The sequence below is a fragment of the Uloborus diversus genome, chromosome 9 (assembly GCF_026930045.1).
Source record: "Uloborus diversus isolate 005 chromosome 9, Udiv.v.3.1, whole genome shotgun sequence".
Classification (NCBI taxonomy): Eukaryota; Metazoa; Arthropoda; class Arachnida; order Araneae; family Uloboridae; genus Uloborus; species Uloborus diversus.
The window spans coordinates 109,023,516-109,041,481 of NC_072739.1; positions in this window are offsets into that span (position 1 = coordinate 109,023,516).

The following is a 17,966-nucleotide window of genomic DNA, read 5'->3' on the forward strand; positions in this document are numbered from 1 at the left end:
TGAAATAAATCGTGGTGCTTTGTAGTGCGAGAACCACCTGTTCGGATGAAAATACTAATTATTCGTAATCTTCCTTAAAGAAACCTCGCTAGAAGCTGCAATTAAACTGACATTAAAGTTTATTCAACCTTGCTTTGGCCTTTGATTTTTCTGCCGTTTTTGTGTTCAAGATTTGAATATTTGACTAGAAAAATTGTTTGTCGTGTTCTTAATTAACTTTTGAATAAATTTAAATTGTTCACATTTATTCTAACAGTTTTAGTCAAAATATTTTTCAAATGAATTTTTCTTTCCGAAGTTTAAATTTTGTAGTTCCTGTTCTTTAAATTTCAGGCTCAATCAATAATTATTCAGTCAGTCGTAAATTATTCGTGTATTTCCATTCGTAAAAAACTTGTTTATGCATTACTGCACTTGATAAAAACTTTCCCCATCACACGCCTTGCGCCTAAATGTCGTATTAGAATTGACAATATGGGTTAAAGCGAAGCGTTCTGGGGGGCTCACCCTCAAAGCCCCCCTCGTTGCTCCCCTGAGAGCTTTTTTCTTTCATCAACGCCATTTTCAGTTTTCGATGTTAGCGCCATTTACATGCTTTTAACTACTTTATATCAACGTGCTGAAAAACTTGATATAAGGATCAAAATTAAGAGAATAATTACGCATGAATCTTAAAAAGTTTATTTCTTTTAAAATAAATTTTAATTTTTCAGTGCAATAATTTATAACACAGCACGTATCATTTTCCAGACACGCACATCATTTTTCTTTTTACGAGAATGAACACTTTATTTCACTCAACTCAGCTATTCGTAGCTTTTATTCATACATTGCGAGTTGTTTTACTTCAAATGTTTACTAACCCTCTGCCAATACCGTTATCAAGAACATAGTTGAAACTACAGAACTACTTTCTTTCTGCTTAAAGTATTTATAGTCTCTGAATTCTAATTTGCTACGTAATGAGCTTCTCTTGCTTATTATTTTAACTAGTACTTCTTCTCCTAACTAGTAGTCTGCTGGCTGCCAATACGTTTCAGTATTTTTCCCCGTAATTGAAGCATACTCTTGAGGAACTGAAGAGAAACCCTAAACCATGCTTTACTCAAATTATAAAATTTTTGCTGAACAGTACTATCCTTCTGGCCCATCTAAATGGCGCGGTCATGTGTTATATTAGTTGCAAAATGTTCATTGACATGATACTGTATATTTAGTGATGCATTTTAGTCCGCAAAGCTCAAAAATGAAAAGTGCGCATAAAAATAATTCGTTTTATTATGTACAAATGGATTTTTAAATAATAAAAAACTAGAACTTCTTTCATTTTTCTGAAACTATTTCTCCACAGCATATGAAGTACTGTAAAAGAGTCCTTCCACCGTCATGTGCAGAACAATCTGACTCGATAATTTCACCAACTTTTTTTATAATATTTTGATTAAACAGGAGTGAGCACATCTTTACATTTGATACAAATATACTAATGACAAAGTATTATTCTATTAAATAACTTTGTTACTTAAAATTTAATTTATTTGCTTGCGTCACGTGCGGGACATCCACAGTCAACCTCTTGTAGTTTGCTACGTGCATTATTTAACATTTTGGCTCTATTAATATAGCAATGATGAAACAAACTATAGGTTTTGAAAGCTTAGGTTCCAACGTAAAGGAAACATATCTCGTTTGTTGAGATATAATAATTTAAACCGTTGAAAAATAATATGTATATGGCCATTCCACAGAAAACGGTAACTTTGCCCCGCATGTGACGATTCCTGTATTTCATGATATAGAAATAATTTTAAAAGGTCAAGACGAAGTTTTTTGCTTAAGAAGTCACACATATGTTTGTGATTCCTTTTGCAACAAAATTTTGTTTATTGCCGTTTTAAATTATTATTTTTAACGAAATGTATGAAGTGTCATGTGCGGGACAAATGACAGTTTTCCGTGGAATGGCCCAAAAACACTTATTTTCGGGAGCCGTAATTTTTGCGAAATTTGTGAAGGTGGTGGTGGTGAAAAAAAAAAAAAACGAAACCAACATATTCAAGTAATTTTTATCCCCAAAATCATGAGCGACTCACCAAATTATTTATGCTAAAATGCACCTATTATCGAGGAGTGTCCATATTTAAAGGGGGAAAAAGAAGAAAATCCTGGGTCACTCACTGCTATTGCAGAAACACGGTCCTACTATTAACATCATATTTTCACTGGCTTAAACTTTAATTTCTTTTCAGGAACAAACAAGTCATATTCTTTCACAATACTACTAACCTACTCCGAAAGTTTTTGAAAATGAAACATCTACTATCATAAGTTGTTCATATTTAAGAAAAATAGCTCTTAATGGTTATTCGGAGAGACATGGTGGACAAAAGGATGAAAATCATTTGCTTAATTTATTTGGATGATTTAAAAATGACCTGTCGTCTTCAATTTGTTTCACATCGGTGAAGTTAGTTTTTGGTCTACTGTATAGTTTCAAAGCCTATAATTTTCTTAAAAGCTCTTACAAATTTTTCTCTCAATTTATATAAACATTATTTTAAGTGGCATGATTTCAGTTTTTCCAGCAATTTGCCAGGTGAATAATCGCCTCTCTCGCTCTCTCTCTCTTTTAAAAGAATATGTTAGAAGTACAGTTTATCACCAGAGGGCAGAATATTATTTTATATCTCTTATTACAGCATGGTTAAGCTCTTAATAAAAGCTCTGCTGGTAGAAATAAAAAGTGGTAAACTTGACCTTTAAAATTATTTTTGATTATTTTCAACCTTAACTGTTATTCAGCTTCATAGAATAACACGTTTTCACTTTTTTTTAAAAAAAATTGTGTGCTCAAAAGATAATGTTTTCTTTACTGTAAAATACAACTGACAACCATGAGTTTCTTCGCAAACGAAAAAAAAAAAATAAAAAATTATATTAATTTGAATTTTTGGCATCTTGAATTCAAATTAAGTTTTTCGCAATCACGAGCGTGTGTGTGTGTATGTATGTATGCGCGTGTGTGTTTGTGTAGGTGCATGTGTGTTGGTGCGTGTGTGTGTGTGTGAGTGTATGTATGCATGTGCGTGTATGTTGTGTATGCAGTGTTGTGCGTGTAGGCGTTCGTGTGTGTGTGTTTGTGTATGTGTGGGTAGGAGTGTGTGTATGTGTAGGTGTGTGTGTGTAGGTGTGTGAGTTTGTAGGTGTGTGAGTTTGTAGGTGTGTGAGTTTGTAGGTGTCTGTATGTATGCGTGTGTGTGTGTAGGATATGGACGCAACCTGGAGACTGTTTTCGCAAGAGAAGCAGCATCGTGAGGCCGGTCGACGCGACGATGGTGCTGCAGAGGGTACTGGCGGGAAAATAAGATCAGCGTAACGCCAAAAAAGTCAAATGAGAACAATAAGCAATCGTGATTGCTCAATAAAACGGGTGGAAATATTTACTTATTTATAGAAACATTTAACAAAAAAAAGATAGTTTCATGAAATTGTAAAAGTGGTGAGACCAAGAAGAATTTGTTTGCAACTAGAAATAATTCTAAGCGAACCATTTCATCAGAATAGGGGATTAAATCCAGTTGAAAATTCTACTATCTTTGAAAAATCGCATTTCTTTTTATAATTACGGTTGTTTTTTCTTTACTTTTTTTGTACTTGAATTAATATTTTAGAAAAGAAAACTGTGCTATATTTTTGGATAAAACATTTTTTCCCTAAACGTATAAAACATGGTATTGTTTTAAAAAATCGTAAAACATGAATTTAAATGCAAAAATATTTCTAAGCGTTAAGAACCACGCTCTAGTAATTAGAGTCCAATACGTTTAAGCAAAACACTCAAAATAGTTATGTTACAACATTTGTTTTGATTCCCTGCAATATCAGGAACATTGCTTCAAAATTTGTCAGTATGAAATAATAATAATTTTTACAGTCGCATGAATTGTTGCAGAAAACACTCAGCAAAGTCTCTAATACATCTGCATCTGCATACAATTCATTGTATGAATTTGTTGCACAAAACGCCTTGCAAACTGTCTAATAGATCCTTGTTTCATTGCATGAACTTGTTGAACAAAACTCATTACAAAGTCTCCAAATGCGGCAGATCTTTGCTTCATTGCATGAACTTGTTGCACAAAAAATCCTACAAAGTCTCCAAATATGCTAGAACCTTGTTTCATTGCATGAACTTTATGCAGAGCATGGGCACTATTGGTATATTATGCAAATAATTTTTGAAGATTTCCAGAAGCAGTATTTAAATATTTTGTTTTGGCTCAATAACTGCGGTATCTAGTCAGATACATATGATAGCATCTTAAATGAAGTGAAAATGCTTTCATAATTAAGTTAAGCTTATAAAGCTGAAAATAATTATTCGACAATCATAACTTGGAGGTTTAAGGTCTTCGTTTGGCGACTGAATGATATACCCAACGAGACATTTTTTAAACATCCTACCGGAAAAAGATAATTATCATTTTATGTATTTATTTTTTAAGAGTCATTTCTAATTCGTCGCACTCTTTTTGGGAAGCAAAAATAGTTTCAACAAAACTAAAAGTGTTTACAGCCACTGGCACATAACTGAAAATTTGAGTTTTCAGGTCTTCGAGGAAAATGGGAAAACATCGATAAAAATAAAGCACAAATTGTCGCATAAATACTGTGCATTGAGCACCTTTTGCACAGGCAAAGCGACTCCACTGTAACTTTGAAGTAGCTATCTGAAGCATTTTCTGGACATTTTGTGCTGCATTTACGGGGTTTATTTTTTATTTTACCAAGACTTAGCACGTAGCTTCTGATCTTTTTAATTTGAGGTTTCAAGTTTATTTGTACTTGTTTTCTTAAGAAGCTATTTCTTATTATTTAATTTACACAAAACCCGACTTTAAAACTTAAATGAATTTTCTTCGGGCTTCCCAATACTTTTGAACAATACAATTAAGATTCTTAAGGCCAAAGTACTTGTCTAAATGGCAACTGTTGATTGAGAGTCCAGAATTGCACAAAAAATGCTGCAAGTCAGTGATGGTAAGTTCAGTGATGAAAATTAATGATACATTAACCATTAATCATTCAAAAATTTGTTTCAAAGTGTATATGCGACATCATTATCCATTGGTGATTGGCGGCCATGTGAGAATTTGAGATCGTGTTTACGTTACAGATTAAGTGAAATTAAGTGATTTTTGAAAAATTTCGACAAGTTGGCAGAAACAAAAATGCAAGTTATTTCTGGATTCAGCATTAAAAGTGTATTAAAATTAGAAATAATTATTAAAACCTTTGAAAAACCTAACTATAGCGGCCTGATGCAATCGATATTCATACTCGACCAATTATTTCTCAAAAGGCAAATTATTCAGAAGAACAACCAATTTTATTTTCATTCCCTTTTCACGCTAAGGTATTTAGGCTAAACTTTTCAACAGAGATAATTCCAGTGTGCATCTGTGCATGGAAGAATCCTATACATCCCTTGCTAACAGTGGCGTACTGGGTTCAATATGTGTACCGGGAAATACACTTGACCGGCGCCTTGTTCTATTTTCGTAATCCCCCTTCCCCCCAAGTTAACTAATAAATTAAAGTTGACGAACTTCCTATCAGAGGAGTATATAATCTTCAGCGTCCTGGGGAAAATGTAGCCTTTGTTCCCCCCCCCCCTCGCCTCCCGTTTGACGAAATGAGAGAAAGTTTTTCTTTTTAATCTTCCTTCAGTGATGTTAGAAAAAATGATGTTCTGGGTCGGGGGGAGGGGAGGAGGAAATATGCTCAACCGGAAATTTTTCGAAATTGAAGTCCAAAACAAGATTGTAGGAAAATCTGAGACAACGTTAGTGAACGGGGAAGGAATGCGATTTGGGACTCTTCTTAGAAATTTTTCGAAATAAGTCTCAAATATGCAATACAGTAAGCCATCTTAGATGAAGTTAGATAGGTTATCGTTCGGAATTTTTTACCCAGAAGATTTTCGATATTACAGTCCGAAAAACGAAAACTAAGATGGTTTTTATAGCAATTTTGGAGCAATGCTGAGGTCGGAGATTCTTCTCCAGAATGCTTTTAAAAAAATTAGGTTCTGAAAACGAAATTAATGATGTGAGAGATGAGTTGTTCAGAACTTTTCCTCCGGAAATTTTTTGAAATTAAACCTCTAAAAGTGTAGCTGTAGACCAACTGTGATGATTTCAGGGATAAAGATTGTGCATTGTCCTCTGATAATGTTTAGAAATACAAGTCCTAAAGAATAAAAAATAAAGATTATTTTTTAATAACGTTTGGCCGAGATAAGAGTCTGGGGCGGAAATTATTCAAAATTGAAATCCTAATTGCACCTTTGTCTGCCATCGTTGATGACGTCAGGTGAAAGCATGGGTTTCGGGGACTTTGCCTGGGAAATTTTCAAAATGGAAGTCTTAAATCGGAAATTTTAGACGATCTTTAATGTGGGAGGGGGATTGCGTTTGAAGGGTTCTCCTGTTTTCCGAGAAAGTTTTTTGAAAAGTATCAAAACGTAATTTGAGACTTAGGCTATCTTTGATTACCTGTAAGGAAGAAATGGAGATCGGGTTCTCATTCCCGGCAATTTTTCGAAATCGAAATTCTAACTTCTAAAAATTAAACTTTAGACCAGGTTTTATAACTTTGTGACAGGATTCTCGTGGACGGGGGAAGAGGAAGCTTTCCCACAAAATTTTTAAAATTTATGACTTGGAAACGTTTTTTTATACGTTTATAAATGTGGGACTGTTGCTACAGTCAGGAGCTCCCCCAGGTCTCCCGTGAAGTCAAAAAAGTAGGGTAACTACAGGGGCGGATACAAAGAAAGTTTTTTCAGGGGCAACGGTAAAGTAAAAAGCCTCCCCCCCCCCTCCGCTCATACAATTTTAAGTTTCGTGAGTGTTCCATTTGTGCCTCCCCCCCCCCCTAAAATGCGCTATTGCAGGTGTATGAAAATGGCGGCCCTTTAATTGTTTCAAAAATATCTATACTAATAATATAAAGCTGAAAAGTTTGTTTGTTTGAACGCACTAATCTCAGGAACTACTGGTTCAAATTGAAAAATTATTTTTGTGTTGAATACTCCATTTATTGATTAAGGCTCTTCGCTTTTTTTTTTTTTTTAATCAGATTGACCGAAATATTTGTAATTGCTAATTAAATGTTTAATTGTTTAGTTCTATGAATTCCTAATAGATGGCGGAGTAAGTTAACTCATCGAGTTGGCGCTGGCCGAAAGTATCGATAGCTGCCAGGAATCATGCCACACGGCTCAGATGCTACGCTATTGTGGGTCTGTAGTGGTCAGCAAATTGATTTTGGAATGCGTTTTTTTTTTTCATGTTCAGGTACATAATTTGATTTTGTAGGCTTTTTCGATTGGGTTTTGTTTTCCTTATTTCTTCAACGTTTGTTTTTGTTCTTATAGTTGAAGATAGTTACTTATGTAAGTAAATAATTTGATTTGTCGTAGAGTTTTTATTTAGTATTGTTTGTTTGGCGAAACATTTTAAATTGCAGAAAAAAATCGTTAAAGGACAGGGTTATGGTAGCGTGGTTACTTAGCGCGTTAAGCGATGAACTATACTGTTGAAGGATTATTTTGAATTGTATAGTTACTGTTATTCTTTAATGTGTTTTAGCGAATAGTTTTGAATTCCAAAGAGACTTGAATAGGTTTTTTGAAAAGGTGTGTACGCATTTTAGTTGAAGAAAAATAATCATTTCACATCAGAAGGGGGGGGGGGGCGTGGATTTTTTTTTCTTCTACGGACTTTCTTTACATTCCTAGTACGGGTATCGCCGTGCGGGTACCGCTGGTTTTAAATAAAGAGTAAGAGAATGTCTTCATCTTCTAGTTTAAGAGTATGGTCATTACTAGATCTAAATATTGACAATATGAACCTAATCATGAGAATAATATTCAATCAAAAATAAGTGTGGGGTACGAGGGCTTCTCCCCCGGAACTTTTTTGTTTTTTTCGTTTTCAGAATGCATTTGAACGATCTTTGGTAATGTTAGGAGCAGGAGAGGAAAGGGAGCGCTCCCTCGTCTATTTTCCGGAATTGAACCGTTGAAATTAAATTGTTATCTACAATTATGATCATGAAAGGGGGTCTGGGGTTCCCCCCTTGAACTTTTTTGAAATTTTAGCTCTTTAAACGCAGTTTTAGATGATCTTTGGTTGTACTATAGAAAGGAGATCGAGGCCCATCCCGGAAAATGTTGTAATTTGTGATTTTAAAAGTGCATTCTAGATTATCATTGGTAATGTTAGGGGCTGAAGAGGTTCGTTGATGCTCCGCGACCATATTTCAAAATTGAAACTTTAAAAACGCAATTGTAGATAATATCCTTTTTTTTTTTAGAAGGAGGGTGTGTTGGGCTGGTGCTCTCCCCCAAAAATTATAGCTGTAAAAAAACGCATTTAGGCTATCTGTAGTGATCTTAGGGAAGGAGAGCCACTAATCGCCGCGCAATTGTATACTTCAGTATATCATGAGACATATTTTAATATTTTAATTTTTTTTTGGGGGGGGGAGGCGAAATGTGAACAAGCTTGGGAAAAAAGATTGTTTCGAGAAAAAAATTTCCATTCGCCTTTCTTTTCGACGCCCCCCCCCCCCCTCCTTTTGTGCTCGGCACCTTACGCGGTCGCATGCCAGACATCCTCGAATCAGCGCTGTGCATATCTCTAGATAGTATAAAATAAAGTCTCCAAAAACCGTCTGTTTGTTTAAACGCGCTAAACTCGAGAACAATCCGAGCCGATTTCGCTGAGATTTTCGCAGCATCTTTCTTTTAACCCCGGAAAGGATTGCAGACAGGTTTGAAAAAAAATTTTGACGAGTAGTTTTTTTTTTTAAATTTCAATATAGACCCAATTTTCACATAAAATCCCGAATATGGGGGTGAAAAATTACTTGCACATATATTAATATTACATATCGTTGGAAAGGGTAGAATGTTCCACGTTTTACGCAATTTGTTTCAATGCTCTAACTTAATTACGGCGGGAGTTATTTGCGTTTTTATCTCGAATTTTTTTAGGCTTAGCTGAAATTTAGGCACTACTTTCTTCATTAAATCTATCAATAAAAAGTGAAGGAACTGTCCCACAGTGTTTTTTTTTTTTTTTTTTTTTTGACACCATTGGAAAAAGCGATATTTTTTGCTTCAAATCCATCTCGACCTATGGTCGAAAAACTAAGCTTCTATCTCGAAAGGAAAAAAAGTTACAAGCCTTTTTAAATCAAGTTCAAAAATTCTCTTTCCCATTCAAGTTGTTAAACATTTTCATTCGCATTTCAATTCCTTAAACTTATTTTATTTTGTGTTTCCATGGTTACGCTTTTAAAATCCATCTTTCTCGATTTAATTTCTTTAATATCTGTCGTCATTGTTTGGGAGGGAAATTTTGCATGATGTTTTCTTTTAATTTATTTATTTAAACATGATTGTTGAACATACGTCACTTGATACAATTTTTATTTTCAAGGTGGACCGGGCAACGCAGATTATGAAACTGTTGAAATATTCCGCAGCGCTTCTGAATCATGAATAATACTAAAGTGCTATGCAATGCTGTTAGTTATGATTAGTTATATCAGTGGTGAATCTAGAGAATGAGCTATCGTTGGAAGCGATCCCAAGACAATATAAAAATTTTTCGTCCTCAGTCCCTCACCACTCCCCCCCCCCCCCAGGAATAAAATTTTTGCTTGCCACCGAGTTATTGAGAGAAAGGCGCCGTAGGAAAGTTAGATGTCTAAAATAGGCACCTTGGTTCAAAAATATCTTGGAGCCATAACATTAACCAACAAGGGCGTCCATATGGGGGGAGGCAAGTGGGGACTCAAGCCCCCCCCCCCCCCCCAGAAATTAGAATTTCCTTGCTGTTAGTTCTTTTTCTTTGCAGAAATGTAAAAACATTTATTCATCAGTCATTAATGAATAAGTTATTAGAAAATTCAAATTTTAATAACTCTGATCTGTACTGAAATGGGTTTCCATGAGGAATTTTTCCTGCTAAACCATGGGGAAAATATCTGAGCCTCCCTTAAAATTTTGCATACAGGCGCCCATATTAGCCGAGACTTTTAATGCAAAGATTTATTAGTTTCAATTGAGTTCAAGTCGGCGCTGAATGTTTACTTATTGTTGTTTTTACGATTCGTGAATTGATACTAAAAAAAAATAATTAAAATAAAATCCTATGAAGTAGTATATGTCACTTTTATTTTGAAAACGAAGAAAAAAAAAATTTTTCTTTGGGAAATAGGTAAATTTGAAAAGGAGGGAAATTTGGATGAGAATGAGAAAAACAGAAACCGATGATGATAGCAACTTTGATTTTAAAAACTCCTATTCCGTAGTTTTATGACGTCAAGTCGTCTTATTTGTTTTTATCACACAATAAATCTTATGGAATTTAGGCGTCATAATATTCAGCACAAAATCATAAAAAAAAAATACTTTGGCACTAGCGCACTAAGGGCACCGGCGCACCGGGAATTTTCCCGGTATCCCGGCGGCCCAGTACGCCACTGCTTGCTAACATGCTGGTAACGAAAGTTTGAACAAAAAGGAAATTCACTCAAGCCTTATTTCCACAAAGCTGGCACCAGGGGGGTGGTCGGCCAAGGTCGTTTTATCGTCTGCAGGTGGATAGTTTAGTGCCCTGTGTTAGAATTAATGGAAGCTTGCAATCAGTCCGGGCTGATAACATTGTTTACAGACAAGTAATGCTTGACGGGTTAAGGGAGGATCTCGATAGAAGCTTGAGCGATGGTCTAGGGATTGTTTACTTGTATCGAAGAATGTATTGGTTCGATTTCGAAATTAAAACGTTTGTTGCTTAAGTGACACGACTCTTTTTCTTTTCTTTTCTTTTTTTTATTTTTTGGTATTTATACTTTTAAGGATGGATTGCATTTCACTTGGGGCGTTCCACTTCTTAAAAAAAAGACATTTCTGTGAGGTTGTAAACTTTAATCACAAGCTCTTTCAAGAAAAAAAATTATAATTTTTAACAACGGTATTTTCGTTTTACTTTTTAACTTGTTTTTCTCTTATGAAAAAATGAAAAAGAGTGAATTTGCTTCCAACTACTTAAAGTTCTGCAATCAAGGATTGTAGATAGAATTTAAAACGTTGTATTTTCTTGTCTTTAAAAAGTTATTTCTTTTTTTTCTCTTTCCAAATTTCTATAATTGATTAGTACATGTTTCTAACATTTGTAGTTAAGCATACATTTCAGAATTTTTTTCAGATTTTTATCTAATTTAATACCATATAAAAGAAATTCTAATGAACCGGAACACTTAAAAGTTAAAAATTATAAATTTAAGAGATAAAAAATAATCATTTTAAAGCAGACGAAATAACAATGAAAACCAGAATCTAAATAAGCTCAGTTAAGCATTTTTGACATAAAAAATTCCTTAAGGGAGTTATAATTCAAAGTGGAACCAGATTAATATCTCCATTAATATATGTCCTATAAAAGTGGAACCGGGCTAAACGGATTCCTTGAAAAACTCTGAGCTTTGTAGTACCAGGCTTGATCCTTAAATCTTAGCCGTTCCCAAAAAGATTGCCTCAAGCATAATAGACGTTTTATTACTTGATTTTCTGCTCGTACATCAATAATGCACCCGTAAATTTTAGAAACAAGAAGTTTAAGTTTGGGGTACCTTCTCGAAGATTAAGCGTACACTACAGTGCCTAAGCAAATAGTGTTTTGAAATAAATCATTTGAAAAAAACCTGATGCTATACAGTGACTCAAGTCAGAATCATCCGTCTTATTTACAAGAAACATCAACAGCAATCGTTGGACGGTGATTAGATAAGTATAATCTCATCTCATCAGCCTGCTATAAAAATAAAAAATATACATATCAACCCCTTTTTTTTCGGAAAGTGGTTTTGGTTCTACCAATGTCTCGCACCTAACTTTCACGTGTTAACCACCAATTCCGATTTTTATAAAGATGGATGAATCCTCGTCAATCTTCGCATCAGCCCATCAATTTTTCTAAGTTCGTGTTCCGCACATTTCCGCCAGATTGCCATGCCAATGGCTGCGAACTGCCGCTGTAGGCGATATCTTGAAGATCAAGTGGGTGGAGTCGAGAATCAAAATAAAAATGAAGCTTCTTTTATGAAGTGATTAATAATTCTAATGATTTCATTTTAAATGTATGCAGCCAGGATAAAGTATATGTATTTTCGGATATTCCTTTTATTATATTTTGATTGTAAAGTAAGTAAAAGCGAAAAGGAGCGTAAGTTTTAACTGATCAATGTCCGGAACGCCAAGTTTGAGAGATCTGAAGTAAGGGATAAGGTAGAAAATAATATATCATTCCAGCAGCAAGTTATGTATTTTTCAGAAATTCATTTGCAGAAGATAAATACCAAGAGGAAATTGTAATTTATTTTAACTGGGTGTAGATTTTTTGCATGACTATTGGCAGTTCAGTTTTTGCTTGCATGGGTGTTTTAATAAGATTGTAAAAAGTAATGAGTTGCCTTTATGACGATAAGCTATTACTGACATTAAATGAACTTCAAGTTTTCGGCAAAAATTTAAATTATCAGCCAACATATTTATTAAATAGATGAGGTAACGCAATGTAAAATAACTTACCAAAAATTAAAGTAAAAACATAACAAATAATAATAATTTGAATTCAAATTATGTTTTCCGCAATCACGAGTTGCGACAGGACCTTCTCATTGCTGTTATTGTTTCTAGAAACTACTCCTGGTCCCCCAAGCCTGTCCCTTCTCTTGGGCTGTTACGTGTATATAGTTGTGTATGTATAGGCATGTGTGTGTGCGTAGACCTTTGTGTGTGCGCGTAGACCTGTGTATATGCACATTGGCGTGTGTGTAAAGGCACGTGTGTGCGTGTTTGTTCGAGTGTGTATGAGCATGCGTGTGTGCGGGATATGGGTGCTATCGACTAGGAGAAGGGGGACAGTGCACAGGACCGGAGGAGTCGCCCCAGCAGAGGACGGTGAGGTTGAAAAAGGAACCAAACATCATGGACGGTCAAGTGAAAACAATTAGCAATCGTGATTGCTCAATAAATGACATAAAAATAATACCCGGCACACGATATCACGTCACACAAAAACGAGTAATGATGTTGCTCAACGGTGTTATACTAGCTATATTCCATAGTGATCAAATATTTGTACCAGTGTTTTGACGTGTTGTATTGATGCGTTCATCTCAAAATAAAAGGGGGGAAAAAAACCGTGAAAACCCGTCGAACACAATTTGTGAAGCCATTGCAACTAATTATGGGAGTTATTTTAATTTTACATAATTTTCTTGCAATAATACACTGTGTTGACTAAGACCGTAGTCAGACGTTTTTCGCAATATTGGACAGTTTGTCCTTGACCTAAAGTAAGTTTCTACAAGAAAAAAGTTACAGAATAGTGCCGTTCATGCAAGCTCCAGTTAACCGAGCTGTCTAATTGTCCGAACGTACTATACCTCTCAATTTTAAGAACGCTGATCAACGCTTTTTCTCAACAATCTTGTACAGTTTATCCTTAATCCAAAACCAAGAATTTACAAGGAAAGATTACAGTAGAGTATCGATCTTGTGAGCTCTAACAAACCGAGCAGTTCAATCATCTGAACATACTATTACTCGCAATTTTTAACTTCTGAAAACTCAAAATCAAAAACATTCCCCCGATATTTGGAAGAAAAGAATCGGGGGAAAAACCAAGATCTTCTTTCATCTTCTTCTTCAAGGATTAGACATATAGCCTGTTCCGGCTTCTTGGTCGCCCCACCCCCACCGCTTCCTGGGCCTACCATGGTCTCGTTTGCCCCTTGGTCTGTAATAAAAGGCAGCTCTTGGAAGTCTCCCTCGTGCCATACGTCGACATGGTTTTTCCGATCGTTACGATATTCCCTAATTTTTTCATTCAGGCTGAATATCTGTAATTCCCTTCCAATAGATTCATTCCTTATTTTGTCTAGTATAGTGCAGTTCTTCAGTGATCGTAAATACTTCATCTCTGCTGCTTGAATTCTACTAGTTTCTAGATTGTTCAAAGTCCATGTTTCAGAGCCGTATAGTAAGGTTGGCACCGCCATAACCTTATAGAACTTCAGTTGTGTTTCCTTTCTCGTTTTTCCCTTTAGGGTTCTTGTAAGGGTTCCACATAAGTGTTGAAACCTATATAGTTTGTTTTGGACATCATTGTCGTGGTCAACCAAGATAAAGACAATATAACTAACATCTTCCTCTCCTAATCCTAGATAAAGAATGAAGAAATGTTGTACACAAGCAATATTTTTAAATCTTATCTATTTAGCACTATATTTGGTAAGGATGTACAATTGCGGCTGCGTTAAAATATGTCCTTAAACCGTTTTAATAATCAGAAGCATACTTACAGTTACTGCTCACCCAAACTGAAGCCGGTTTCGACAGATTTGTATATTTGGCACTTACCAGTCACAGAAAAGAAGAAAAAAAACTTTATTTAAAGAAGAAATTGTCTCTAAATTATTGATTTTTTGAAGAGCTTGTATAATAATTGTCTTGCTTTTCTATTGCTCTAGTACAATTCCATGATTTTCAGGTTGAATCATTATTAATGCTTTAAGAAAAAAATCAGAACTCTGCAATATCATTCTGAGTCCAAGTAGAAAATATGCATTTCGTTCTAAATGAAAACAATGAATTCCTGATAATATCTGTGCATTCTGTTCACAACTGGCGACAACCCTTCAATCACGCGTCTTGGAAAATTATTCATGCGCGAACATCACTTTTTTTTATTGGATAATTTAAATCTTATCTATATACTTAGAGAAATCGCAACTGATTTGAACTGAAGAGCCTTTTGGAATCTGTTGTTTGTCTGGGGAATCGATGAATAGAGCAGAAAAATAAAAATAACAATAATTTGTCTCAGTAATCACATACCTTTGACCGTCAGAGACCAAGGGCTTAATCTAGTTTAAATTACAGCACAAATGCATGGAAGGAATGACCTAGCCCAAATCCTGATGGCAATGTGCCGAACTTTCCAACGTCTCTATTAACTTTAGGAAACGGAAGTTTCTACTGATTTCTGAGTGTGATTTGTAATTTGCTTTTAGGTAGCGCTTAGAAGTCAATGCAGTTTTGGTAGCTCTTGTGTGAGGGCTCGAAATCAAGGGCAGGTATAACTACCGGCTTTGGAGAGTGTCATTACCGAAACGGGGGGAGGGGGGTGTAATATGGGGTCTTGGGCTCTCGCCTAGTAATTTCTCGAAATTGAATCCCCTAAAACGCAGTTGTATGTTGATTTCGGTAGCTTCAAGGGGAGTCATGACCCTTTTGACGCACCCTTGGATCTGCGCTCGCTCTGAAGCTAATGTGGATTAGGTACAGGCGATCCAGAGAGGGGGGAGGGGGGGGTCATGCTGATAATTATTCCCCTTTTATCCACCAAAGATAGTCGAATGCAGCGTTTCTCAACCGGTAGTCCGGCGGATCGGTATCGGTCCACAGGGAATTTTGCTTGTCCACGTAAAAAACTCCCACCCCCAAAAAAAGAAAGAAAGAAAAAAACACCATCACAATCTTATACCACATTTTTTACATGAATTTTGTGATTATTTTTTGTATATTCTTCGATGTTTCAGCAATGCTAACTCATTCTAAACGTTTAAATATTTTTTGAAATAGTTCTTTAACATCAAGTTTAGTTAACTTAAATATACTTATTAATTCACTTATTAATTATTATTTTGTAAAAAAAGGGGAGGGCGAGGGGGAACCGTTTAGCCGCTTACAAAACTTTTTCACAAATGCTTAGCGGTCTCCGAGAAGAAGTTTTTTTAACGCAAAAAAGAGGAGGGGGCAAAAGAGGAGGAAAACTTCACCAGTTCATGAAATTCCTTAAGTTTAAACGGTCAGCAAATGATTTTTTTTAACGAAAAAAAAAAGGAAAGAATGAAAAGAAAGGAACAGAAAAGAAGGGGAAAAAAGCATTACTAGTCCACGTGTTTTTATTTTTCTTTCTTTCTTTCTTTCTTTTTCTTTCTTTCTTTCTTTTTTTTTTTTTTTAAGCTCTTGCTGGTCCGCGGGTCAAAAAAAGTTGTGAAAGGAAGGCCTAATGCATTTAAAAGACATATTTTGAAAAAATCGACCCAAAAGCTCTATTTATACCCCTCCCTTCAAACAAAACCACTTACGGTCCCCTTCCGAACAGGATCCACCCTTACTTAGGTGCTCTTATATGTAAATGCTCTAAAGCCAATGAGTTAAAAAAATAAAAAAAAAATGAAAATGCAAATATAAAGTTTTTAAATGAATATTTACCGTTTAATATCACCAGGAATGCCAGATTCTGAAAAAAAAAAAAAAAGAAGACAAGAGAGAATCTTTTAATGACTGATAATTCCATTATTTATATTGTGGCAGCAGCGAAGAGTTGTTCTGAAGAAGAACACTAAAGACATACAAATCTTGGCCTCCGGCTTTTGACGCCGACTCGGATTTAAAAACAGCCGTCTGAATTCAGCTGGAAGAGATATTTACGAGACTAAGTTTCAATCTCGATATTTTGTTCCGTGACGAATTATGTTCAATTAAATTCCTTCATTAGTTGAAAGATTTTTTTTGTTCAAGTTTTGTATAAACGTTTTCTTTTACCTGGTTTCTCCTTCGCCACAATTCCAATCACATTTACGAAAGTAAGAAAATATTTTAAAAATGGACTTAACCTTCTTGCTTTCTGAGAAATTTAAAACTACTTTGAGGTTTAGTGTAAAATATTCAAAACCTTCATGATTCAAAACTTAAGCTAATTATATTAAAGTAAATCTACAGATCAATTAATAAATTACTTCCGTTCAATTAGACCGAAAAAAAGGATCCGCAGAAATGAAATCTGTAACATAGTTTACCTCCTTCAAATGCAATTATGAAAAAAAAAAAAAAAAACTAGTTTTGCAATGAATTGCAGCCTTTACATTTTATAAAATTATACTCAATAATGAAATCCGCAAAACACATTGCCAAATTATAAAATTGAAGAAATGCTCACGCACTCTTAAAGAGGAAAAACCCTTTCACCTTCAGCAATTCAACTGTATCCCGAGAATTAAACAAAACAACTTCAACCATAACTTCACCTTGAAAAACATTTTGCCAATATATGTAGAAAAAAAGGAATATTCATAAAAACGTACTCTTTTTTTTTTTTTTTTGCAATTTTAGTAAGTTGATAAAAAATTAGCCAAAAAAATCGAAATTATGAAATCAGATTTTTTTACCAATATAGAAAAAAGAAAAGTATTAAAAACTTAGTCTTGGACTTTTTCACCTTTTGTAATTGACTGCATCTCTAGAATTAAATAAATTAGTTTCAGTAATAAAAGTTATAAAACATTTCAACAATACAAAAGCGAAGAAGTGATCAAAACAACTCTTAAAATAAATAAATAAATACTATTACATCCGCAATATAATTCTTAATAATGAAATCCTAAAATTCAAAGCTAACTTTTTAAAAAATAGCCTGTTTTGAAACTAATTGCAGTTCAAGAATATTGCAAAATACCTCCCAATTATAAAATATAGAAAAATAGCTTGACAGGGTGAAATAGAATAAATGTTTTTTTGAAAAAAGATATTGCTTGTTTTTTGCTATTTAGTGAAAAGCTGGATCATAAGTTAATCCATGTTTATATGAAAATCGCGACATAATTTGTCATTTATTAAAGTAAATGCGTAAAATATTTCTCCAGTGTATTCTTTACTAATAATAAAGCTGAAAGTCTGTGTGTCTGGATTAGGGATGTGTCGTTCATGAACAAACGGGTCAAAAAGAACGAATCTTTAAAACGAACGGATCCGTTCGTTCACTTAAAAAATGAACGACCGTTCTTTTGAACGGTGAGCAGTTTGGAACATCATATTG